The 26,353-nt window shown below is 46.1% G+C and overlaps 1 protein-coding gene across 2 annotated transcripts in view; it reads left to right on the top strand.

Moving 5' to 3' along the window:
- The window catches only part of LOC146790041 (phospholipase A2-like), a 202,060-nt gene that overhangs the window by 70,109 nt on the left and 105,598 nt on the right, over window positions 1-26,353 (top strand). The gene's annotated exons all lie outside the window — the stretch shown is intronic.

Here is a 26,353-nt window from a genome sequence, read left to right on the forward strand (position 1 = left end):
CTGGTTCCTGAGGGCAATAGGAAGATTCTCAGCAGAGGCATTGAACAATTACATTTCTGATTTGGTATGATTGATCTTAAAACCCACAATTAGCCTGAATTTGTCAAACCTATTGAGTGCTTTTTTAATATTGGCTCGATCTGCTTCCAAATATAAAATAATACCATCCGCAAAGAGTTTTAGTTTAGATATACCTAGAAACAAAGGTGAAATAGAGTCATTGTTTCTTAGAAGAATGGCTCATGGTTCAATATAAAAAAGTAAATAAATCTGGTGCAAGAGTGCACCCTTGACATGCTCCGCTTCAGATGTGAACTTGCCCTGCATTACCTGAATTGATATTGATCGTAGCAACTGCCCCTGAATAAAGATTCATAAGGAGGGCTATAAATTAAACCTGGAACCCACACCTCCTCAAAATCTCCTAAAGGGCCGACCAACTAACTAAGTTGAGGGCTTTCTCCACATTGACCATAATTACGGCTGCTTTGGTATTATTAACCGAGAAGTAGTTGATGGCCTGAATCAAGTAGTTGGTATTGGCTCCCATATATCTATTAGGGAGAAAGCCATTTTGATCCTTGTGAATCCATTTCTGTACAATGGGAATCAGGTGATTAGTTAGAATCTTCATTAAAAGTTTATGATCTGCATTCAGCAAACTAATAGGCAGGTATGAATTAGGATTGAGGGACTGTTTATAATTTTTCCTAAAACTTACTTCAGTAGAGTGAGTAAATGAAGTGGAAATTGACCACTTCGATTATCTCATTAAAAAGCTTAATCAATATATCTTGGCAGAAAACAACAAACTCTTCATAGACCTCGATGGGATTCCCATCAGCTCCTGCTGCCTTAGCATTGGTCATAGTGGTCAACGCCAATCTAAATTCCATCTCAGTGATTGGATACAATAAGCTTTACTGTAGCTCTCTTGATAGCTGAGAAAATGAAATCATATGGAGAAAATTTGCAATAGCATCCTCTACTACCTCTGATGGCGCTTGATACAGAGAGGAATAATACTGCAAAAATATTTTCCGAATATCCTCACTGCTAACAGTAATGTTATCAACATTTGGATCTAACTTCTCTGATATCCAATTGGGATTGGCCCTCGATTTTACTGACCAAGCCAGGACATGACCACGTGGTCACTTTCCTCATAGACTTGCTGGAATGCAGTCCTCTCGTTCACTATCTCCTTGTGCAAGAAAACATCCTGAAGATTGTTCTGTCCAGTTTCAAAGATTTACTAGGAAACGGAGAAGATTGACGCAAACAATTCTAGATTTCACTCTATATATATGGCCTGCATTCCCTCAACCAGGGCACTAAGAAGTTGCTTTAAATGTAATGACCTCATTGCGAAAGCAGACCTTAAGTGACTCCCAAATACTCAATAACGAAACCCAATCTGCATTGAAACAAAAAAATTAATCAAAAATAAGCGCATTGATTTTCCAATCATCATGGGCCAGTAATAATCTATCGATACACCATCTAGTGCATATAGTACATGCTGTCCTAGTTTCCACTTGTAGAGAAACCACAGAGTGGTCTGAAAAGCAATTTCCTATAATTTGAGTGACAAATCTACTGGCTGTGAGAAGGTGGCCTGGTATATGCTGTCCACTAATTAAAGTGGGCACCCTGTACCAGTCCACACGTCCCTTATGATGTATGAGGTCAAAGATAACCTTTAGAAAGCTATCTTAGTGGTAGCTGTGGAGAGAAACCTTCAGGCTTAATCTTGAAGGAATGTAAAGCAGCTTGTTTTACCAGAATATTACCTCCTGAATTACTAAAAGAAGGAGAAACACAAAGTAGTTATATAAAAATATGTATTTATTAATATAACACTCTCTACTATCCTCTACACGAGGAGAGAACACAAAGCACACAATACGAGACCAATAGAACAGTTGTAAGTAGCACAATACACAGTGGGCTCCAGGGGGAGACCAAACCATATACTAAAATAGTGGTATAACAATAACGACTTGACTAGAGACAGTTCCTAATGCACGTAGAATCACAGGGACCCCAAGGAACCACCCATGGTGATGACACAGGGAGCCCACGGAGGACAGGTGCAGTGAGGAATCTCGACCAAGTGCTGCGTACAACTCTATGAGAAAGTTGAGGTTACAAAGTTAAAGTTTAAGGACCCTTCTGGAAGACTTCAAGCAAACCCTTTGGAACTTAAGATGTTGGAGAGCCACCCCACCCATGGATACCGTAGTACCCGATTTACCTATCCCAGGGAAGCCGGGTGCATAGGTCTGGAATGGTGTCGGAAACCTCCGTCGTTCTCTATGGAAGGACGTGAAGAAGTACTGCTGCCGTGAAGGTGAAAAGTGTCCGGTGGAATCCAAGCCTGGATTCTGGAAGGAAGGAACCTGAAAGCAGAGGGGACAGAGTCTGGGTCACTTCAGAGTGAGCAGGGGCTCTGTAGACAAATGCTTCAGGTGTGAAGAAGGGATGCTTGACTCTGCAGCCACGAGGACCAGGAGATGTCGAGGACAACCAGGAGTGGGAGGTGAGCTGTCCCACGAAGGATGTTGAATGCTGGGGGGTCGGTGTCCGGCGGGAGCACCAACAAGCCTTGACAACAGCAACCCGCGCAGGAAGGTCAAACAGGGGACGGTGTGGACCAGCAAAGTCCAGGAGACTCACCGCCAATGGGGAGTCAGGGCACGTCTGGAGCAACCAGGAAAGCCCCAGAACAATCAAGATGACCCTCAGGAGGACCCACAGGCCGAATGACCAGGAGTCGCGAGAGGACATCGAGCAAGATTGCAAAGTACCAGCCCACGTAGCACTCGTGCGAGGAGGCCAGAGTTCTTTAGTGCAAATACTTCTCAGGGTCAGGACTACGCGGAGTCCAATGCACAAGCTCAGGAATTGCCAACAAGCATATGCACTTGCAAATGGATGCAGTTCACAGTTGTTCGGGTTACGCAACCCCCACAAGGGATACTGGCCTCAAACTCAGTGAGAGGGCAGATCAACCTCAGGGACCTTCAGGAACCCACCTCCTGTGTTGCTGAAATCTTCGTAGTCCGCAGGAGCTCAGTAGCAGCAGACTGGTCAGTTGCGCTTTAGGTGCCTGTGAAGCAGGGGAGTGACTCCTTCACGCCAAGGGAGATTCTTCTGTTGTCTTTAGTGCACCACAGGTCCTGCACGGAGCCTGTATGGAGCAAAGGCACAAACTAAGCTTCGGATGGAACGGGGGACGAAGTTGAGCCCAGTCGAGGTCCAGCGAAGTCCAGCGGGTCCAGTGGTTTCCTCTTGTAGAATCTTATCCACGTAAAATCTAATGTCCTGTAGGCAGGTAACTCATTTTATACCCATGGGAGAGGGTTGGACAGATTCAGGGGACCCTCCTCGGGGAGGAGCAGGACAGAGGGGTGGCTATACCCATGTCCTTTGTCCAGTTTCGTGCCAGAGCAGGAGCCAATGGCTCCCAGAACTGGTTTGAGCTGGACTATGCACAGGGACACCAAATGTGCACCAGGTGCAGACTTTCAAGCACTCTCAGTGTGCACCCACCCAGCCCCAATACACAAAACCCTGTCTGGGAGGTGGTCACAACTCCCCGTGACAGGATGCCTATTCTGCTGCCATCCCCTGCTCGAGCTTGGCTCAGCAGCAGGAGGGCAATAATGTGTCTCTGGTCGGCAGCATCCATTTTGTGCTGCCCAGGTCGAGAAGGCTGGCACCGGTTAGACCAGTGACCCCACGAAGCTTGCTTCTGAAGGGTGGAATCATACCTCCCACACCAGTTACTGATGTGGAAGTATGATTCCAAGGTGTTTGATGCCAAACGCCAAATGTTCTATGCAGCCGTTTTCGAGATAGCATTTACCGGGAGGTTATAATGCACCTCTACCTATTTGTTCAGCTGAGTCACAGACAACCCAGGAGAATGGTCTCCGAATGGCTGCAGAGAGGCTCTGCTCATGCAGGGGCACCCCCTCACATAAAACCCAGCACCCTGCCTTCAGGCTTGTTAAGGCCTGCTATAGGGGTGACTTATAAGTTTTAAGTGTAGTGACCATTAGATATAGTGAACCTATATCTAAAGTAAGTGGTGCATGCACCATCTTTCACAGGCTGCGGTAGCAGACCTAGAGTTCCATTTTGCATGGTCTCTCATGGGTGGCATAATACATGCTTCAGCCCATGGGAGGCCTCTGGGGTACCTATGCCCTGGGTACATGAGTACCATGTGCTAGGGACTGATAAGGGTTCCCCAGTGTCCAATCTGGAGTGTACCAAAGTACATGTATGTCAATTTAAGGGAGAAAGCAGATAAACCGGGGTCCTGATTAGCAGGATCACAGTCAGACTAGTCAAAAACATTGAGACATCAAGCAAAAAAATTAGGGTAACCATAAGAAGCAGATTCTACTTTCCTACACTGGACTGCACCAAAATTAATAAACAATGAAGGCAAGATGCGGACTTAAATCTTTTAGAGTAGCAAGTAAAAGCTCGACCATTGGGATTCACAGAGCGCCATGGATCTAGCAAGCCGTAGCCTTCCCTAAGCGGAACCAACATAGAAGCAGATTTATGTTTGAATTGTTTCTTACCCCGACCTGAGGCATCAAGCCTGGGGTTCTGTAACAGATTAAAATCGCCCTCCCCAAGATAATTAGCCCCCTTGTGTTCATCAAGGCTGAATGGCTTTAAGAGAGCGTATCTTGTCCTCCATTGGGCCTTAGTAATTAATAAAGTTGTTACGCTGGGAATCCAAGCAGGCAACCACCCAGATACAACATCCCTGAGTGTCCCTCCTAATACTCTCGATTACCCAGTTAACGGATCTTGAAACAAATAGCTACCAACCCCACATGCACCCCTGCTGATGAAAAAAAAGCATGGGAAAACCACGAGGGAATGGACAACTTCAGGGTATTTGATTTCAAGTGGGTTACTTGCCAAAAAATAACGCTCAGGTTATACAATTTTAGCCAGTTAACTGCAGCCATATACTTACGTCTGCTGCCTAAACCATTTATATTGCAACAAATCACACTCAAAAGCCCAGTCATTTTCACTGTACGGCACAAAATGTTTTTACCACTTCCTTTTACATAGCATCAAACTAAACCATAAACTCACCATTTGTTAGTATAGACCACCCCAGTATCCACCCCTCTCTGCCCCACGTCCCGTCCTCACCTCCAGGGCCCTCACCCGCTGTGACCCCTGAGACCCAACCTACACCTATCTGGCACCATGATTTGGCACCAAGCTTCCATCACCCCTCTACCCCCCCCACCACCACGCCGCCATTCCTAAGAGAAAGGAAAACACCAGTTACCATATAGATTATGATATACGGTTGCCAAGTCTTTGCAAAAACACTTAATACACCATGCTGTGTATTGTTTACCTCAACAATTCAACTGCTCCCCTTCAATATAAGAGGCAAATTAATAGCTTATCTGATGTATACTGATGAAACATAATTAATCTATTTAACACCTTTAATTTTTCTAAGGTAGATCAATACATTCCATACCTCCAACTTGAAGAATGGCCTCATAGATTTCCCAAAAGGATAAAGGCAATGACGTATTGGTGATCAAAATGCAAATTTAAATGGTATATGTTAGATCGATAACTTGTGGCGACCAAATCTGAAATGATTAAGTTTGACATGTATTCTCAGATAGTCCTTACAAATGGCAGGAATAAAACAAAGATTGATGAGCTCAATTTATGGTTTAAAAATAATTCTGTTGTGGTCTATTTAAAGCTCATTTACTTCCAGTTTTTAGAAAAGGTTTCCGACTGCTTACCTATGTGTTGTGGCACTGAATTAAAAATCCAGCAATAGATATGACTTTTAAGTCTACATACTTTTTATTACATGAGACAGTGATGCCTCACCCTTAGTTTCGACTTGCCCTAGGATTAACTTTGTCATTTCTAGTGGTGATCATTTCTAGTGGTGATCATGCCATTATTTTATAATTTGTATAATGTCTTAAATTAAAACTACTGGGGTGAAAAATCTAATACTGAGTTAGTGTCTGAATTACCCCCACAAAAATATAAATGGGGAATGGATCACTTGAACCTTTGTAACCAGGGTTAGTGGTTTTGTTCCGTTTTACTTAAAAAACCCTCATTCACATACAAAGGCCGGTAGGTGATATATCTTTGTTCTCCACCTTGCTTAAAAACGTGACAGCATCATCATAGGGTTCTTTTTGTATGCATCCCCCACCTGGAGGAAACCACTGGTAATTTCAGTAATGATCAGTGATCAAAACCTGAAAGTGCTCAAGTGAGAAGAGTTTAAAAAAGGCTCATGCTACCTAAACTGTAACTTTATTCAGTTTGGAGCAGAGGAAAAATAAAAACAGTGTTGTGCGTGTGTGGACAGGTTACTAGTCCTCCACACTTATTTGATCAACATGTTCCGAAACACTGTATGCAGAGGAAGCACAAGTCATGGACGACTGCCACTCCGGTCTGAATATTGCCGCCAGTGTTCTGAGAATGCCCAGATCAGGGGCACAGAAGCTCTAGGTACTTACTGACCTACGACCAATCAAAACTGGGACAACACCCGGTCTTACCCATTCAAGGTCCTGAAGAAGGCCCCCCTGACCCTTAGGGCACCCAATGGGGCCGAAACATGTTGACCAAGCTAACCTGTTTTGCAGGAATTCTTAATATCAAAGATGTTTTACCTCAATCACCCTAATGTTTAGCTCTTATAAAGGTCAAGATGTACTGATGACATTTCTTTGTACTTACCCCCAAACCTGTATATTTACCTGCTTGAAACTAGATTGTTGGAATAAATATATATATTTATATATATGCTTACATTAGGACTTTATGTAGCATGAACCTAGCTGGATGCAACACAGTACTGTACATTTCATGGTAGAGGGGATCTTGGAGACGATCTACAGGACCACGTGCATCAAGCTGGAATTACACAAATACATTTCACAGTTTTTTTAAGCACAGGGAGATTAAGTGATTTGCCCAGAATCTCAAGCAAGCAAGGCACTGAGTCTAGGATTCAAAACTGGGCCACTAGATTCCAAACTTTAAAGCTTTAGCTACAAAGTCACATTCTGTCCTGTATAATTAGCATATTGTATTGTATTGTAATTGGATTTGTACAGCGCTTACTACCCCTGACAAGCCGTCAAAGCGCTTTTTCGGCGAGTATCACTCTACTCCAGGACCCATAGAGGATTAGTGTTGAATGAGTATAGTGAAACATGCAAGTAAATTTTAAGTGGTGGATAGGTTAGTCAGTTATTTGGATTCAGAAGGACAGCAGAAGGATAGAAGAGGAAAAAAGGTTTGTATTTATATAGCGCTTTTTACCGCGGTTGGGGTGTTGAAGCACGCTACTCCGGAAACCCATAAATCAGCAATATCATCAATTTAGACTAATTCAGCTGCCAATTTTACAAGTAACTGGTTCATGTAAAGAATGATGAAATGTTAAGTGCTGTAAATCGTGGATGTGTTGTGGAAGAAAGTATCGTACAACCATTAGTGCTCTTTCCTTGTTTAGAAGACGTGCAGAGGCAATTGGCATAACCACTAATTATACAGGACAATGTTAGAAAGGAAGAAAATAACTTCAAACCTGTTTTGCAGCTTATAACTGTAGAGTTTGTGCTTGAGTTGCAAATTTGTAGAAATTATGAAGAAAAATCTGCTTTGCAAGGCAGCTTGTGATGTGGTCTTGATCCAGTATGAATTTAGAATATTGAAATGAGAGTCATGACTGTGGATTCCGACAATTCAAAACACTCCTAGGCAGTTTATTGATCCCATTACGAATTACTCTGCTAGGTGACCAATGGGCCTGTGGTTTACATCCCAGAAGAGCTACATAATGGGTACGTAAAAAATACATCAATAGTATCAGTATATTGTCATAACATCCAAATTCACCTGCCTTTCTTGCTGACAAGCTCACCACCACGCAACCACCACCAGCACCACAGCCAGAGCTCCATTAGAATGGATGCAAAGAAATGAGAGAGAGAGAGAGAGAGAGAGAGAGAGAGAGAGAGAGAGAGTGTGTGTGTGTGTGTGCGCACGCGTGTCCGTGCGTGTGTGTGTGTGTAAGGAAGCAGGGAACACTGGGTAATTCCCAAATTTAGGTGAAGAGCACTTCCTGTATGCAGCAATCTACAAAACCACAGACACTCTGAATCTGCTCACCTTAAATGTCTGTTTCCCTAGCAGAGCTGCCATTGATACTGAGCTCCAGTGAGTGACAAAGCCTTTTGCCTTTTTAACAGCAAAGTCTTTAATCACAGGATTAGTAAGTACCATCTACACTGAGTTGAAAAATGACAAAAGCCTATTACCACCCCAGGCACAGTATTACAGCATTGAATTGATAAACTACCATCCAAGCCAATCTGGAATGAATAAAAGCAAACCCTGACAAGAGTTTCTCTCTAGTTATATCTCTTCAGAGATGTATAGCTTTGTCCAGCCACAAGGGAGCACCCAATATAAGTCAAGATAATACCTTTTCAGGCTTAGAGTGCCGCATAAATTATGCAAAAAAGGAAGCAGGGAACTATGAGTAGTTCCCAAGTTTAGGTGGAGAGCAGTTCCTGCAACACCACCAACACTTTGAATCTTCTCACCTCAAATACCTGTTTCTCTCACAGAATTTTTAAGCCAGCTCTGGGACACATGCTTTGCTCTAGTTAGAGCTCTTCAGAGAGCTAAAGATTTGTCCGGACCGGAGTGGTAAAAGGCGTTTGTAAGTTTTCAGCTCAGTGTAGATGGCACTTGCTAATCCTATGCTTAAAGACATTTGCTGTAAAAATGGCAAAAGGCTTTGTCACTCTCTAGCTTTTAATTGTTCTGAAAATTATTTAAGGCCACTCTCATTGTCCTCTAATGCAATGCAGTGTGCTGAAATGTGTTTTAAGATTTTTTATTGAGTTTTAGCTAATCGCGCACCAAATTAATATTTTCTCAAATTCAGGGCAATCTGATCATTTACGAACCAAACCCAAAAAAACGGCATCATTTTTAGGAGGTTTGTAGCAGGATTTTCACATAAAAAGACGAATGTCTATTCTATCCTCCTCTGTGCACCACCACTAACTAAATTTAGAGCTCAGTGGAACATGGGGTTTTCCAAGGCATTCCACCAGGGAAGCACCAGTTAAGCAACCCTGATGCAAATAGAAATTCAACCATTTACGTGTTCCCCACATTCAACTTTTCAAACGTCTCTCAGACACTGTGAGAACATTTCCAGGGCATGAGGGGAAGTTGTTTTGAGAATCCTGGGAATGGATCCTCACTGTGGTGTGGTGTTTCCAAGACTGCACATATGATGGTCATTATGCCTTCGCATGGTGAACCCAATGCTACTGTCTGTTTTCCTTCAAAGTGGCTTTTTTAGGAGAAAGATGTCTACTCTAAGGAAAGAGAACTATAAACTCAGTGGCCCAGCTGATACCAGTGTCCCTCCACACCACTGGCAGTTTGGTGCTTGGGCCAAACCCTAACTGAGTCCTCACAGCTCTTCAATCTGGGACTGTAGTGAGGAACTAATGTGTAAGGAGTCACCATGTTGCACCCATACATATCTCCATCATAGGCAATCCATGGCATTTTACCCAACAAGACACCATTCATCCTAGATTCCTTGAAGTGAAGGAATCTGCTGTTGCTCACTGGCCAACACCATCATCTGCACAGCTTCTTGCCTCTGGGCTCCAACAAAAAAAAGCGGTAATCCGATACCTGAAATATGAAGTAAAGACGTTCTTCACATGTTGGAAAGATGGAGTCAGAACTGTCCAGGAGATGCAGAGCTCGCACATACACATGGGAGAAGCAGGCCAAGTAAATATGGGAATCAGGAATTACATTTGAAACAAATGGAAAACCTTGAGGTCCAAACAATCCAGCAGAAACTGTAGGTAGGGTTTTGTGCTCATAATACACACAGAGTACTAGCCAAGGAGGCATCCAGCAAACACAACACATTCAAGGACAGAAAACTTTAGGCAGCCTGAGGACCTGTGGGGGTGGGAGGGGCTCTGAAGTAATGAAATATTTTTCAAAAAGAAGATCATTATATGGTTCTATTTGGGCTCACATCATGATTCCTTGAAGGGTAAATATAGCACAAAAGATAAAAACCTGACTCAGAAAAAATAAGTTTAATCATATTACAAAAAAGATATTGACACTCTACAATGCAGCCCCAACAGAACAGAGTTGCTCACTGCCTAATACGTTATTTGAGAGGTGATGGTTGTCTGCATTGCTGAACAGCCATGGCAACATTTTCTGAAAAACCCTATTCAACCAATAGTGCCATTTAGTTTTCGCATCAAGAACCATAAACCCTCCAGCATCTGACTCAAGGGCTGCAAACACTGGAAAGCTTGAAAAAAGAACTGTTCCTATCTGCCAATACCTTAGAAAACAGTAAATCATCGTCCACACACAGTTCTAAAATTTGAGCCAGATCTGTCAATGTCTGGTTACATTTGCCTAGCAGCTTGTCCACATGTGATGCCAGCACCAAATTGTTTGGGTGATGTAGCCTGCAGGGGGTGGTTAAGACTGCACTAGTTGGTATATCTTCAAAATAAAAAAAAAGCTAAATTGTGTTTTTGCAAGTGCCTGTTGTCTTGTAGTTGGAGGATGCGGTGGTGGTATTGGAAGTGGCGTAAGCTGCCAGGGAACATGGTTGTGCTGATGTAGAATGACTCCCCTCTCTGCTCCTAAACCCTCCACATAAAGACTCTCCAATGTTCCAGCTGTTTCATGGAGCCAACCCTAGATATCTGTAAGAAAAGGATCAATATGTCATGGCATAGCAATATGAACTGTGACATACTGCACAGGGATGGACACACATTGGGCAGAGGCAGAAAATGTGAACTACTTCCACCTCCTGCACATACCCCAGTGTTGGAGTACCAATGCAATAATTCGATCCAAGTGGCCCCAGTTCTCCTAAACAAAAGATGTCTCCATTGAGGCTAAGAGAGCAAAAGGAATTGCAAAATCACACAGGTATCATATGCCCCATAATTCAGTACAGAGATACAGGATTTCACCATTGCAACTCGTCACATCTGTTGTAGGCTGCCCCTAAACAGTGAAAACTGCTGAATAGTCAAAAGATTTATTTTCTCAAATGTTAAAGGCAGTGACAAATAATTTAATCTGAACTAAGACAAACTTGATTTGGACCATGAATATCTTGTATCTATAAGAGCTACTGCTGTAGCATTGACTGCAACTTGTAACGGGTGGCGGTGTTTACTATATCCCATCCGATATATGACACAACAAAAACTTTGCATCCATTATATAGACTATCACTATATTGTAAAGGAACATAGAAGTGGAGGAAAGAAGAGTAAATGTTTACTTGCCTGGATGTACTTACTTTGACAATATAGTGGTGGGCAATGTAGTCAATTCGATACTTTTGTTGGTCGAAATGGTTGACCTCAATTTAATGGCATGCAACCTGTAGGACTTGGCCTTTTTGGCTAAAGTTCCCTAAACTTTTTGCTTTCCCCCTAGACCCTTTTCCTGACATAGAGTTGCCAATTTAGATGCTTTGGGTACTTTGCCACTGTTGATCAGTGTCAAAGTACAACGGTTCCCTATGTAAGGTACAGTGGTAATTGGCTGGCCATGATTGGTATGTTTGCCTTACTAGTAAAGTCCCTAGTGATGTGCACTTTGTGTGCAAGGGCTAGTAATGCCAAGGCACGCAGAGAAGGGAACTCAGGCCTTCAGTGTAGGGCCTGCGCACAGAGTGCTAAGTTAGCATGTTGTCCTGGCAGGTGTAACCACTTGTCAGGCCTTACTTTCCCTTTTGCATACACACTGGGCACCCCTGTGGTAGGTCCCAGGTAACCCCTTGCCAGGGTGCAGTGTAAGTAAAAGGCAGGACATATACTGAGGTGTGTGTTATGTCCTGACAGTGAAAAACACTCCATTTTGTTCTCACTTGTGAAAGGCCATTCTGCCCATGGGACAGAATGGGGGAGGCTGGGTATGTATTTTGTTAGCCTAGTTTCCTGTAAGTTTATAATGGAGAGGTGAAGTTTAGTATGTATGAACTCACAGTGTCATAACTCATCTTTCTATGAAGGTGGTTTTGTCACTGTGTGTTCAGAAACCACTCTCTTAGAAAGTGGCTGAGTTTTGTGCTTTAAGCATTTCTGTGTGTCTCTGCTGAAAGTGGATTGACTGTCTGGATCTGAGAGGTGTGAGGAGCTGCCAGAGGTCTTGACCCAGGGAAGAGTTGATATGGCAACAGGCTGCCCTGCATCTGGAGAGTGGGGGGAGGAGAAGCCCGGGAGTTTAAAAGGCCTGGGCTGGTGCTATAAACCAATTGACCCATCTCCTGCTGAGTGATTAAGGATCCAGACTTCCAGTATCAAATGGAGAAAGGTGATACTGAGAGGGAGACAACCAGAACTGATTTAGGCAGGGGTCAGGGACCCCTGAGCACAACAAACTTCAAAGACATTGAGGGGTATAACTATGAGAGTTGAAACCCCTGAACGTTGGAATGAAACAGGAATGGATTGAGACTTGAAAGGCTTGGACCCGTTTTTGTGATCAAGAGAAACCTCTGCTAAAGAAACTGAAGAGACTACTAGGGAAAGACCAATCCTGGCTTCGTGATCTGGGGCTGGTCTGCAGATTGCTGCTCTAACCAAGGAAGAGGCTGTTGGGACAGTGCTTGGAGGCACTGGGTCCCCCTGCTTGATGAAGACTGTCTTGTGCTGTGTCTTGTAACCCGATGGGCCCGAGGCGAGCTGGCTCCCTGTTTGGAAACACAGGAACATAAAAGTTTCCATGGAAGTTTCAAGCGACACCCTGGGCACGTGTTGTGGCAGCTTGAGACCCTCGCAAGGTATGCCCTGTGATCTTGGACACATGGAGGAGAAGTGAGACTCAGACGCGCGTGATGCATGTCCTGGTGCACAAGCGGCATTAGGAATAGTGCCTGGTCAATGTGTGCACCGAAGCTGAAGTGAGTCTCGGACGCGCTTGGTGCATGTCATGGGCACCGCAGGCAGTAGTGAAGAGCGCCTGGTCAGCATGTGCACCAAAGCTGGAGTGAGACTCGGATGCTCAGGGTGCGTGTCGTGGTGCACAGGAGGCATTGGTGAGGAGCGCCTGACCAACGTGTGCATCGAAAGTGGAGTGAGCCTCGGATGCGCAGGGTGCTCGTCGGGGTGCATCGAAGGCGTTGGTGTAGAGCGCCTGGTGATCGAGTGCACCGGAGAAGTGAGGCTCGGACACGGTGAGCGTGTCAAGGTGTGGCCGAAGGCGTTGGTGAAGAGCGCCTGAATATCGGGGCACCGGAGTTGGAGTAAGTCTCAGTGAAGCAGCGTGTGTGCTTTGGTGCAACCTGGGACTCTGGAGGTGATCGGCTGTTCATCATGTGCACCGGAAGAAAGTGAGTCTCTGCAGCGCGGTGTGCATGTATTGGTGCCAACTGAGACTGCAAGGAAGAGTGCCTGGTGAGCGTGCACTCGGAGTCGACATGAAGTCCCATCAGCGTTGCGTGTGTGGCTTCATGCCAAGAGGAGACCCGGAGGGTGCGGTGGTGAACGTGCACCCGGAGTAAAAGTAATCTCAGGGGTGTGGGGTACATGTGCCCTGTGGCTGCCTGAGACCTTCCGAACAGTCGGGGCACGGATCGGCAGCCCCGGAAGAGCTGAGCTACCAAGCCGAGCCACTGAAGCCCGTTGAGAGAGATCTGCACGGCAGGCCCAGTTCGAGGAAGGAGGAGAGGAGAGTGGGGTCACACCCCCAGGTAATGTGGATTACCACCTGGGCGAGGTGCGGGCTCGGAAGGACACTCTCTCGGCCTCTCCGTCCTTCTGACGACGTGAGCCGTTTGCTTCAGCTCAGAGTGAGGCCTGTACTGACGAAAGGAGTGGCAGTACAGGGGCCAGATTAATAAGCTGTACTCTGTGTCATCGTTGAACCGTGCGGGGGGGCAACTGTTAACGAAGAGGCTGATTGTTGGAAAACACATTGCCAATATTGCTGCTAATGAACTGCCGGACTGTCTTAGGACGCCTGACATTATTATTGCCTAACGAAGTACACAATTGTAGCGCTACGCATTGCATTAATTCTCCCTTGCCAAGTACATGATTGTAGCGGCAAGCATTGCATTGTTTCTTTATTGCAACGTACGTGATTGGGGTGTGCCGCATTGCATTATTCCTTCATTGCACAGTACATAAAGATAGCGGTACGCATTGCATTATTTCTCCCATTGCAGGTACCGGGGTGTATCGTTATGCATTGTATCATATGTCCTTTGCCCAGCACAGGATTATATTGTTACGCAGTGCACTACTGTTTGTCTATTGCAACATGTTTGATTCTAGCATTGCGACCAGCAAAGCGTTTTGAAAGCGGTGGTTGGAATTTGAACCTACCAGCCAGCCCGAACGAATATTACCCTTTATTCTATGTTGGCTTATGTATCGTATGGTCTGATCGTATATCTTTTTGTATAAAGTTTACACTTGGTTTTCATCAAACTATTGTGGAGTCCATTTGTGGTGTCACCAGGGGGTTGCTGTGGGCGTGGTTGCACATACTGAACACTGGTGCCTTGGAGATAGGCCTGGCTGCTCGTGCCAAGCTACAAAGGGGGTGAGTAGGGCCATCTCAAACGGTGTCCTTACTTGGCCTAACGTTGAGTGGGGAGCCTCGGGTCGTGCACTTGGTGACAGTAGCGCGGGACTGGGACTCTGGCTTCCAACACAACCATTTAAAGATATAAATCAATGGGCATAATTTTAAAAAACATAATGCCTCATACATTGTTTCCTGCCGTGGGAACCAGGCCCGCCAACTGGCTGACTTTTTCCTGTAACCTCCTCAGCCATCACCTCCCATTCTGTAAACTCTGCACTTTGCCACCCTTTGGTGCTTTGGTGGTAGGCTTGTACCGTATAAATCACATATTTGTAATCTTAAAATCAACAATAATCTATTTATAGAAAAGAATGCCATACAAATTTGAGAACATGTTGTCCTGTTTCAAAAGACCAACGCACAAAATCAAATGGAGAATTGTAGGAATTTGGATGTTGACCAAATATGTGCTTTGTCCCCATTTTTCATGAGTGTTATTTTTTTTTGTTGTGTTCTGGATACATTTATCAGATTGGCTCACATCCTCTATTTTTGTGGATACTTTTATCAGATAACCTTTACTGTGGGATTTATTTTTTATAGGGATTATGTTTGGAAATGTAGATCACCGCATATTTGATAGTGTTTCATTCTAGAATGTGTAGTGCATGGTTTGAAATCATTTCTGGTGACTGCATTACTTTGTACTCTTCGATATAAAAAAAGGAAAACTTCAAAACCTAACGAAAAAGGATAAAATTCAGAAGACTATCAAGTACATGGTTATATGAACAAATAAGTGTGTCAATTTCTTTCTAGGCAAGCAAATCACACCAAAAACAGGAAAAGAGCTTTTGACTGAACGCCAGATTTTAAAAATAAGCCAGATAAAGTGACACAAAATTTTAGGAATAACCTTTCATAGAATGAAGTGGGCTTGATACAGAACGAACGCTCTGTTGGGAAAGAAGAATGTGTTGTACCTGATGCGAGTACTGGCAAAGCTGCTAGAACCGATGGCTTGTTTTTAAAGAGCTATATTCAGTTTGCTTACATTTTAGTACCTTTTTCTAGGCATATTAGAGTGCACACAGACATTGGGATGTTAGAGTAGCAAAACCTGATTTGAACAATTACACTTTATTCTACCAGATTAAAAGTGGACGAAGAGTTAGTTCAAACAAGCTGCTCAACTGAGATATTGAGATCTACACAAAACTCATTGGTTGTCCATCTACAGTCATCATCCCTCAACTATCCCATCATTAATATTTGAGTTTTAGTCCCTTTAAAGAACTCTTAGGCCACACTAATAAGTGCACTGCTGTTGCAATATGGTGGATGTATTATCCATAATGGCATTTATTGATCAAGTGACCAAGAGATTCACATGTGGTCTATTTTAGAGAAAACATGGGATTTGGGAGAACGTTACTTTAGTGGATCAAATGTTATATCAAGCCCCTACTGCATCTATTTTAGGCAAACAGTAATCCATGGGTCGCAACACATATCTGGGTTGCGCAATTCTACTAGCTTTTCATGTTACTCATTACAAGCTGGGTCTTAATTACATGGGGCTGCTATCTTTTGAAACAAGCCCCATCAGAATTACAAGGTATAATATCAATCCACAGAACTTGTAAGTGGCGCGGGATTTCCAATTCCTCGCGTAAATCCTTATTTCTTCTTAGGCGCTCGGGTTCAACCAGGAATCACTGGATTTTCTCCACACCAATAGTTTTGTTACCGGTTCCCCCAGTATCCGTGCTGCCGGAAGAAGAGAGTTGTATGTTATACATTCCCATAAGTCTAAGATTCGAAGATCCTGAATGTTTATGGCATTGTCTATACACAAATTAGTCTTTCCCTCATGCAATGTCAATTGTTGCTTCCTTTAGACAGAATTTGACTACAAGATCGAATTCTATAGATTTTATAATATTCCGTATACATAACGTGTACTTACATTTATCTGCATACATTTGATACACGTAGGATTAGGAAAGTGCACTTTATGAAATGCAATCTAATTTACAAATCTAACTCTGTGCTGTTAGTGAATATGTACCCTTTGTGACAATGTTCATTAAAAAATGGCTAAAATGCACAGACAACACCCCATCTTTATTGATTTTGTTGCAAATGTATTTACTGATGTAAAAAGCCCTGGCCCAGTTGCCTCTCTCCTCATGCACGTTCTGTTGACAACATGTGATAAGAAAAGGTGTGCAAAGCAGCACATCTGGCCACTGGTACATTGACACCACATGTCACTCTCTGCAGTGTATGCACAACAGGGAGGGTCCAGGTTTTCTTTTGGATTGTGAGGTGGCAACACGTCAGCAGCATTCGGAGGTGCGTTTCCAGCAGCAGGCTCTCTGCATTATTCACCCTAAAGCCACCTCCACAGTGTTGACACCTAGTGCCTGAAGCATATTTGCACGGTTGTGTACAAGGTGCACCAAACACCTGACGCTGCGCCAAAATACATTAGCGGATGTTTCAGGACCATATATGTTCACAGAAACATAAGGTGAATATCCGCAAACCCCCACAGATAACTGCACCCCCCACCCCAGATTAATCCCCAAGAAGTGTGGGCTGAAAAAAAGGGGATTGGGAACAAAAATGGCAACCCACAGAAGGACTATAATCTCTGTATTCATCTCAAACCTATATGCCAACAGAAAACTACAAAGGTAATCATGAGATTAACGTCATAGGAATATAGTGTGGGATGCAATTTATTTATGACAACTACAGAACTCATCACACCCTCTCTGTATGAACAGTTATTTCAAGCTAATCCACTCCTGGTATTCATGATGACTTCTCATAAAGCACTATTGCTAACTGTTAACTTGCACAGGAGTCAGTAGGCCCAGTGGAAGTGCTAAGGCTACACATACAGAGTCCAGGAGTAGCCAAAGGCCTACAGAAATATTGAAAGTTTACAGGTTTTTGTAAAATTCCATTCTACAGCTGACCACACAGTTGATCAGTCAACAAAATTCTTCAGTTCGATTTCAAGAGAGAGATTCACTTTGTGGAAGACGCCCTGTCAAACCTCATGTTGGGGGCAACAGTGCAGACATTAGTTATTGGGCCCCATCGTGGTGGTGGAGGCAGGGATGTAACAAAGGCCCTGGCAGCCCCCATGGTGTGGTGGCTCCCAGGCTTACCCATACTGGAGGGGGCCCCCTCAGCCCCTACTGATGTGTGTGTGAGGGGCCCCTCCAGCATATCTTGCAGGGGGCCCCCTCACACTTTGTTACGCCACAGGGTAGAGGTCATTTAAGTCTGGTGTCCGACGGTCCATCCTACAATGGCTCTGTAAAGTGGGCCAAACATGAGCCTTTTGACGCTTGACTCTCAGAGAAGCAAGGGTGAACAGTCAAGATCTTCTCAAGGAGGTATTGTGGTGGGTAGGAGCTCAGAGCTCAACAATTAGCCAACAGACACAATAATTATGTTGTCCAGCCGAGTGGTTATCTTAGTGGAAAGAAAGTACTTTATCACCACAGCAAAACGTTATAAAAAACTATTTGAAAGAGAAAAAATGGAAGGGGGGCGGGGGCAGACAATGGTCATGTGCCCACCAAGTTTCCTACTGCTAGTGGAATGCAGTTGTACGCTATTGAGCTGCCTCTGCTAGTCCATTCGTATTCTATTCTTGAATTGTAAACAGACATCTATTACCACATGAGTGTGGAGGTGAAACGAACAGTTACAATTACATCAAGACCTGGTTTATAATTTATTGCTAAAGAATGGTGGTGGTGCCCTCTACAAGAGTAAAGGAATTGGGCATGCACTCAACCCTGCTAGAAGGTTAAGATGTTTCGTGCAACTAAGAAATCTGTAGGGATCAGCTGTCTTCTTCAGGACCCCAAACATCTCAAAATATACCCTCTCAACATAGAGCGAATTTTAGATCAACACTTACTTGTTCAAAAGAGAAGGGTTTCTGCAACCAAATGCCAGTTAACTCTGTTTCTCCTGTATTATGGCAGTTGGGTGAACCACTTTCAACCAAGGCACTCAGCAAAAGTCCCATGCAGGTTCTGATGCCAGTGAATAAATTCTTCTGAGTGAGGAGCACTTCTCTAGCTTAAACTTTAAAAGGCCACTTGCTTGAAACTGACATATTTCATTATTTACTACTATGATCTGTTTCATAGCACTATTGCAATATATTTTAAGATTGAAGTGTTATGCTGTTTTTCAGTAAAATTGGCTGTGGTTATATAGTGGCATCTCTTTTTTCTAACCTTGTTGAATGTTTTAGGATTTGAAAAAACTTGCTTCTCAATTTACTAGTATTACTAAACTTGCAGATTGTATTCCAAGCATTGGCCACACTGATAAAAGCCTTTTGGCAGATGGGGAAGCCAAGTTACCCCTATTTCCTTCTCTATGTTGTGTTTAAAGTCCTCGAAATGTGTCGTTGAAGTGGACAAGGATAATAGGGATCCCCAGGCAAACAAATGCCCTTTAAAATGATTTTCTGTCTTGACGAGGAAGCCCACGCAAGTGGACTGCATGGCAGAGGTTGTTTTTATGGACGTGGCAAATACACAGATATCCAGTTAGAGTCGAATTTTAGTTCATATAAATATAGATAGACCCCAAGCTAATTTAATTGGCATCTGAAGTAGTTTACACACACACAAGAACTGAGGGTCTAATAACAGGCAGCACAAAAGAAAAGAAAGAAGGAAATCGGTGCATGAAAACAATCAGACTCGAACGTTCCTAGAGCAGAGCGTGGATTACTGTCAAGAATTCCTGTCATACGAGGGGAGGAAAACGGTAACCAGCGAAAACGGACTACATCTCCCAGGATGCTTAGCGGTTGAGAGGTTATGTAAACAGGAGAGCTGTTACATAACTCAAGGGAAACACGCCCTTATGTAAACAGGAGAGCTGTTACATAACTCAAGGGAAACACGCCCTTATGTAAACAGGAGAGCTGTTACATAACTCAAGGAAAACACGCCCTATAAAGGGAGGAACCGGGAGGTACAAGGCTGTCGGATATTGTGTTTACACCGACGTACCTGCTTCGTGAAGAGCAGTGTTCCGGAGTGGTGCTCCAGTAAGGCAAGAACGGAGGTAGGTCGAGTCGTTACTCCCTGGGCCGTGTCTTGCCCCATCGTCACCTGTGAAGGACCCGGAAGCTCTACCAGTCAACCATTGAGCTTCGCTTTTTGACTCGGCTGAGTCCAAGCGCAGTGGCGCTTTTGCTGGTTGGAGTCGTAACTCCCAGCCCGACCAGAGACACAGGGACTGCCAGCTGTAACGCACACCAGGAGGTGTTTGCCGCGTTACAGACTCGGAAGTCCACAGGATCGATCGAGCGGCTGCTCTCGGTTCAGTCTTCTTGCTTGTGATTGGGGTATCGGTGACGCATCACCAGGAGGTGACTCCGCGTCCCGGTGCAGTCTGAGGAAGAGGTTGAGCGGCTGCTCCCTTCAGGTAGAGACCCCGGCTGGGTGTTTCCCTGACTCCTCGATTCTCCCCAACACTCTTCGTGCCCCTCACAGCCTACCGATTGGCATTGTCGGCCATTTCATTTCTGCCGTCTGTTGGCATACGCCGGGATCGGCGTATATGCAGAGGACGGTTAGGACCATCCGTGCTGTGGGCTGGTAACGTACTTAGCCTGGAGGATTCCAGTGACTATAACTTTTGTTTGTTCTTTGTATTTTATTTGCCTTCATTAAAAGAACTAACCCTTCACAAGTGGTTGCGTCCTCATTGTCGTGTCTGTTAAACGATCCTGAGACGTTCAGGGCGTTACAAAATATCTGACCTTAATAACACTAACTGTCTCCCGGTCGATAACAGACATGGCAACACTTGATGATGTGCTGGCTGCTTTAGCGGCCATGCAAGTTGAAGTGGCTGCCTCTAGGCAAGAAACAGCCGATGTAAAAGCCAGACTGGATGCTTTCCAATTGGACCCGCTCACGCCCAGCACCTCCCTCACGAACCAGACCCCTGCGGTAGTAGTGGAAATGCCGGTAGCCATCCCCTTGGCAACACCAGAGAGGTACAGTGGGGATCCTAACACAGTGCAGGTATTCCTCCCACAAGTGGCGCTACATTTATCGTCCAAACCAAAGGCGTTCCCCACGAGTCAGGCTCGTGTGGCTTTCCTTATATCCTATTTGGCTGGAAACGCGGCACAATGGGCCGTACCTCTGGTGAGCAGGGACGACCCCCTCTTATGTGATTGGGGTGCTTTTCGCGAGGAATTCCTGAAGGTATTCGACAGAAGGGCTGACTCGTACACGGCGGACCGTGAAATGCTTGAGTTGAGACAGGGATCCAACGACCTGGTGCAGTATCTCAACGCGTTCCGAAGGCTGGTTGCGGAAACCAAGTGGCCTGTTGCTAAACAGACGGCGCTCTTCCATCAAGGGCTGTGCGATGAGCTCAAGGACGCCGTGGCTCATATTGACCCTCAACCCAAGACATGTGAGGGCCTTATCAACCTGGTATTACGGCTGGAACATAGGCTAAGTGAAAGAAAGTGGGATCATGGGAGAAAAGGAAAATCCCTTCCATCCTATGTGACGGTGGGAAGTCCTGAAACTTCCACCGCATCCAAGGGAGAACCCATGGACATCAGCGCAATACGAGCGAGCCTCACAGCCACGGAGAAAGAGTCACGCCGTAAACAAGGATTGTGCCTATATTGTGGCAAAAAAGGCCACTACGTACGTGAATGCCCTGCCAAACCGAAGACGTCACGTTATCGGGCCAACCGGTCGGTAACAGCCGTGGTGGACATACCGGCGGAAAACTAGAGGACTCCAAGACCAGAGAAGGGGCATCTCGGAGTCACTCATCCATCCCTTCACTTTCCAACTCGGTCACTAAGGGACAACGACACCTGTTTATCACGGTGCACGTGGGAGTGCATGACCAGTGGATACCCGTTGTGGCCATGGTGGATTCAGGGGCCACTGGCATGTTTATGGACCACAACGAGGCATGCAGGCTAGGGCTAGTGCTTCTTCCCAAAGCAGTACCCGAAGACGTCTATGCGGTAGACGGAAGGCGATTGGTGACGGGGCCCATCGGACAGCACACGGGGGTCCTTCCGATGAGATATGGGAGAACCATTTGGAACAAATCGATTTTAACATCATCCGAGCGCCCCAATATGGCGTCATATTGGGATTGCCGTGGCTACAGAAACACAACCCCTTTGTGGATTGGCCAACACATCGCATCGAAATGACGTCACCGTATTGCATCCTGCATTGTGGAATAAGAACGGAATCCCTTGACGCAGATGAGAGCGGGAGTCAGACGGTGGCTACAGCGGCAGAAAAAGATGTGGCTCTCCCCCAGGCTTATCACAGTTTTGAGGATGTATTTGATGAGGTGAAGGCGGAAGTGCTACCACCACATAGACAGTTTGACTGCCAGATCGACCTGGTGCCAGGGGCCAGCGTTCCCAGCGGCAGGCTGTATGCCCTGACGGAGCCTGAAAACGTGCATCTCCGGGGGTACCTGGATAAACTCCTCAAGCTAGGATTCATCCGCCCGTCCAAGTCTCCGGCCGCCTCGCCACTCTTCTTCATCCCGAAGGCTAATGGGGAGCTGAGAGCCTGTGTGGACTTTAGGGCATTGAATGCGATAACCATAAAAAATCGGTACCCCTTGCCTCTCATCAGTGTACTTCTGGAACAGGTCAAGAAAGCTCGTATCTACACCAAGTTGGATTTGAAAGGGGCATACCATCTGGTGCGCATGAGGGACGGAGACGAGTGGAAGACCGCCTTTAAGACCAGGTTCGGCCTTTTTGAGTACCTCGTCATGCCGTTCGGTCTGTGCAACGCCCCGGCAGCCTTTCAGTACTTTTTGAATGAGATATTCAGAGAGGAGTTGGATATCTACGTGGTCGTATATATCGACGACATCCTCATCTATTCGTCCAGTGTGGAGGAGCACGTACACCACGTCAAAGCTGTGCTCCAAAAGCTGAGGGAAAACATGCTGTTTTGTAAACTCAGCAAGTGTGACTTCCACGTCACATCCGTGGAATTCCTCGGAGTGATGCTGAGTCCAGAGGGACAGGAGATGGCAGAACGAAAGATCAAGGCGGTGAAAGAATGGCCGGTGCCCCAAAGCGTGAAGGACGTCCAAAGTTTCATTGGCTTCGCCAACTTTTACAGGCGGTTTATAGATGGATTTTCAGGAGTGGTGGCCCCAATCACACAGCTACTGAGGAAGTCCAAGGAGTTTGTCTGGTCCCCTGAAGCGAACAAAGCCTTTGAGGCCCTGAAAAGCGCCGTTGGTAAGGCGCCGGTGTTGGCTCACCCCGATCCGGATCTCCCCTATGTGGTGGAAGCGGACGCGTCGGATGTGGCGCTGGGGGCTATCTTGTCCCAACGCAACCACGACACAGGGGTGCTTCATCCCGTTGCGTACATGTCCCGCAAACTCAACGACGCCGAACGCAACTACCATATTGCGGAGAAGGAGCTTCTCGCAATCAAGGACGCCTTCACCGAATGGAGGCATTGGTTGATGGGGGCAAGACATGTGGTATCGGTGTACACGGACCATCGGAACCTACAGTTCATGACGGCCACTAGACACCTTTCTCCCAGGCAGCTGCGGTGGATGATCTTCTTTGCGGGGTTCAACTTCCGCATCACATATCGGCCGGGGACGGAAAACCGGAAGGCGGACGCCCTGTCCCGTCAATCTGCAGTTAAGGAACCATTGCCTGCAACCGAGCGTTCCATCATTTCCCCGAGGATGGTATTGGGGGTTATCCAACCGGATACTTTCCTGAGGGGAATAAAGAGAGGGCTCAGGTCATTCGCATGGCGGAGGTGGCTCCTCAGTCACAGAGAATGGCAGCTGAAGGACGGGATACCCCTGAAGGGCAGGTGCCTATTGATACCCACGCCTAGGCTAAGGAAACAAGCATTCATCTGGTGCCATGACTCTCCATGCGCAGGTCATTTGGGCTTTGAAAAAACGGTGGCTAGCATGGGACGGCATTTCTGGTGGCCAACCATGAGAGTGGATGTCAGGAGGTGGGGACAGGAGTGTCCTACGTGTGCTACCATGAAGGCCGACCATGGCCGAACCCAAGGGCTCTTACATCCACTTCCGACCCCGGATAGACCATGGGATAGCATATCACTGGACTTCGTGGTGGGCCTACCGGTAGACCAGGGGATGACGGCAATACTGGTGGTGGTGGATTACTTGACGAAAATGGGGCACTTCATCCCCTGCAAGAGAGTCCCTACGGCCGGGGAATTGGCGTCACTACTCCTAAAGAATGTGGTACGACTGCATGGATTACCTGGGGTGATCGTGTCGGACCGGGGGTCGCAGTTTACTGCGCAATTCTGGAAGACTTGGTGCACTGCGCTGCATGTTAAGACCGCCCTGTCCACCAGCTACCACCCTCAAACGGACGGCCAAACCGAGCGCCTGAACCAAACGCTCAAACAGTATCTGCGATGTTTTGTGGACCAGGGCAGGGAAGAATGGGTCGACTTGCTATGGGTTGCAGAGATAGCCTATAACAACGCCACTCACAGCTCCACACAGTCATCTCCGTTCTATAGCAACTATGGCCAACATCCCAGGTTCTTGCCATTTCTACATCCGTTCAGAGAGGACAGGATTCCCGCCACTGCGGACAGGGTGGCATACATAAAAGACACGTTGATGCGCTCAAGGGCTGTCCTAATAGAGGCCAAGAGAAGATACAAGGCTGCGGCAGATAGGAAGAGAAGGCCCGGGCCACTGTACCGCACTGGAGACTACGTCTGGATATCCACAAGAAACATGAGGTTTCGAAAGAACAGTGTGTTCCATCCCAAGTACATGGGCCCCTATCGAATTACCAAGTGTATGGGTCCCGTGAACGTGAAGGTGTGCTTGCCCCAGTCATTGCGGATACACCCTGTCTTTCATGTATCATTGCTCAAACCAGCACCCTCCAAGCCGTCTGGGACACCTAGGCCGGTATGCGTGGAGTCGGAGGTGGAGTATGAAGTGTCGGGCATACGGGCGTCCAAATGGCGCAGGGGGAAGCTGTGGTACCTGGTTGCGTGGAAAGGCTATGGCCCGGAGGAGCATTCATGGGAACCGGCTGAAGGGGTTCATGCTCCGCGCTTGGTCTCCTTGTTCCATCGGCGTTTTCCTGCCAGCGCTGGACCCGTGGGGAGCCGCTGAGAGGGAGGATGTACTGTCAAGAATTCCTGTCATACGAGGGGAGGAAAACGGTAACCAGCGAAAACGGACTACATCTCCCAGGATGCTTAGCGGTTGAGAGGTTATGTAAACAGGAGAGCTGTTACATAACTCAAGGGAAACACGCCCTTATGTAAACAGGAGAGCTGTTACATAACTCAAGGGAAACACGCCCTTATGTAAACAGGAGAGCTGTTACATAACTCAAGGAAAACACGCCCTATAAAGGGAGGAACCGGGAGGTACAAGGCTGTCGGATATTGTGTTTACACCGACGTACCTGCTTCGTGAAGAGCAGTGTTCCGGAGTGGTGCTCCAGTAAGGCAAGAACGGAGGTAGGTCGAGTCGTTACTCCCTGGGCCGTGTCTTGCCCCATCGTCACCTGTGAAGGACCCGGAAGCTCTACCGGTCAACCATTGAGCTTCGCTTTTTGACTCGGCTGAGTCCAAGCGCAGTGGCGCTTTTGCTGGTTGGAGTCGTAACTCCCAGCCCGACCAGAGACACAGGGACTGCCAGCTGTAACGCACACCAGGAGGTGTTTGCCGCGTTACAGACTCGGAAGTCCACAGGATCGATCGAGCGGCTGCTCTCGGTTCAGTCTTCTTGCTTGTGATTGGGGTATCGGTGACGCATCACCAGGAGGTGACTCCGCGTCCCGGTGCAGTCTGAGGAAGAGGTTGAGCGGCTGCTCCCTTCAGGTAGAGACCCCGGCTGGGTGTTTCCCTGACTCCTCGATTCTCCCCAACACTCTTCGTGCCCCTCACAGCCTACCGATTGGCATTGTCGGCCATTTCATTTCTGCCCTCTGTTGGCATACGCCGGGATCGGCGTATATGCAGAGGACGGTTAGGACCATCCGTGCTGTGGGCTGGTAACGTACTTAGCCTGGAGGATTCCAGTGACTATAACTTTTGTTTGTTCTTTGTATTTTATTTGCCTTCATTAAAAGAACTAACCCTTCACAAGTGGTTGCGTCCTCATTGTCGTGTCTGTTAAACGATCCTGAGACGTTCAGGGCGTTACAATTACAATCAACCTTACTCATTGAATGAAGCATATAGTGAGAACAAGGTTGCTCTCTCGATCGTTTATATCATCTGGTATCCAACTTTGGCAGAGGTGTGTCTCTTGATCATAGAGACTGCCTCGCTAGTTACAAGCTCTATTGCTCACTCGGGCTGATGAGTGTGAGTCAAAAAGCAAGTGAAAAACTGTGGTATCCAAAGAGAATACTCATCTAAAGTGCAGTGCAAAGAAAACAGTGAAATCTAAAAAAGGTTGTGTAGAGAGAAAGATCCTACAAATTCAATTCACTCCGCACACCTTGATTAAAAAATGTATCAAGATTTATAGCAGTACTACCTAGTGGCTGCTATATATGGGTCGACATGTTTCAGCCATCCGGGAATATTGCCCACGGCTTTCTTCA

Source organism: Triturus cristatus, chromosome 10, assembly GCF_964204655.1.
Source record: "Triturus cristatus chromosome 10, aTriCri1.1, whole genome shotgun sequence".
Lineage (NCBI taxonomy): Eukaryota > Metazoa > Chordata > Amphibia > Caudata > Salamandridae > Triturus > Triturus cristatus.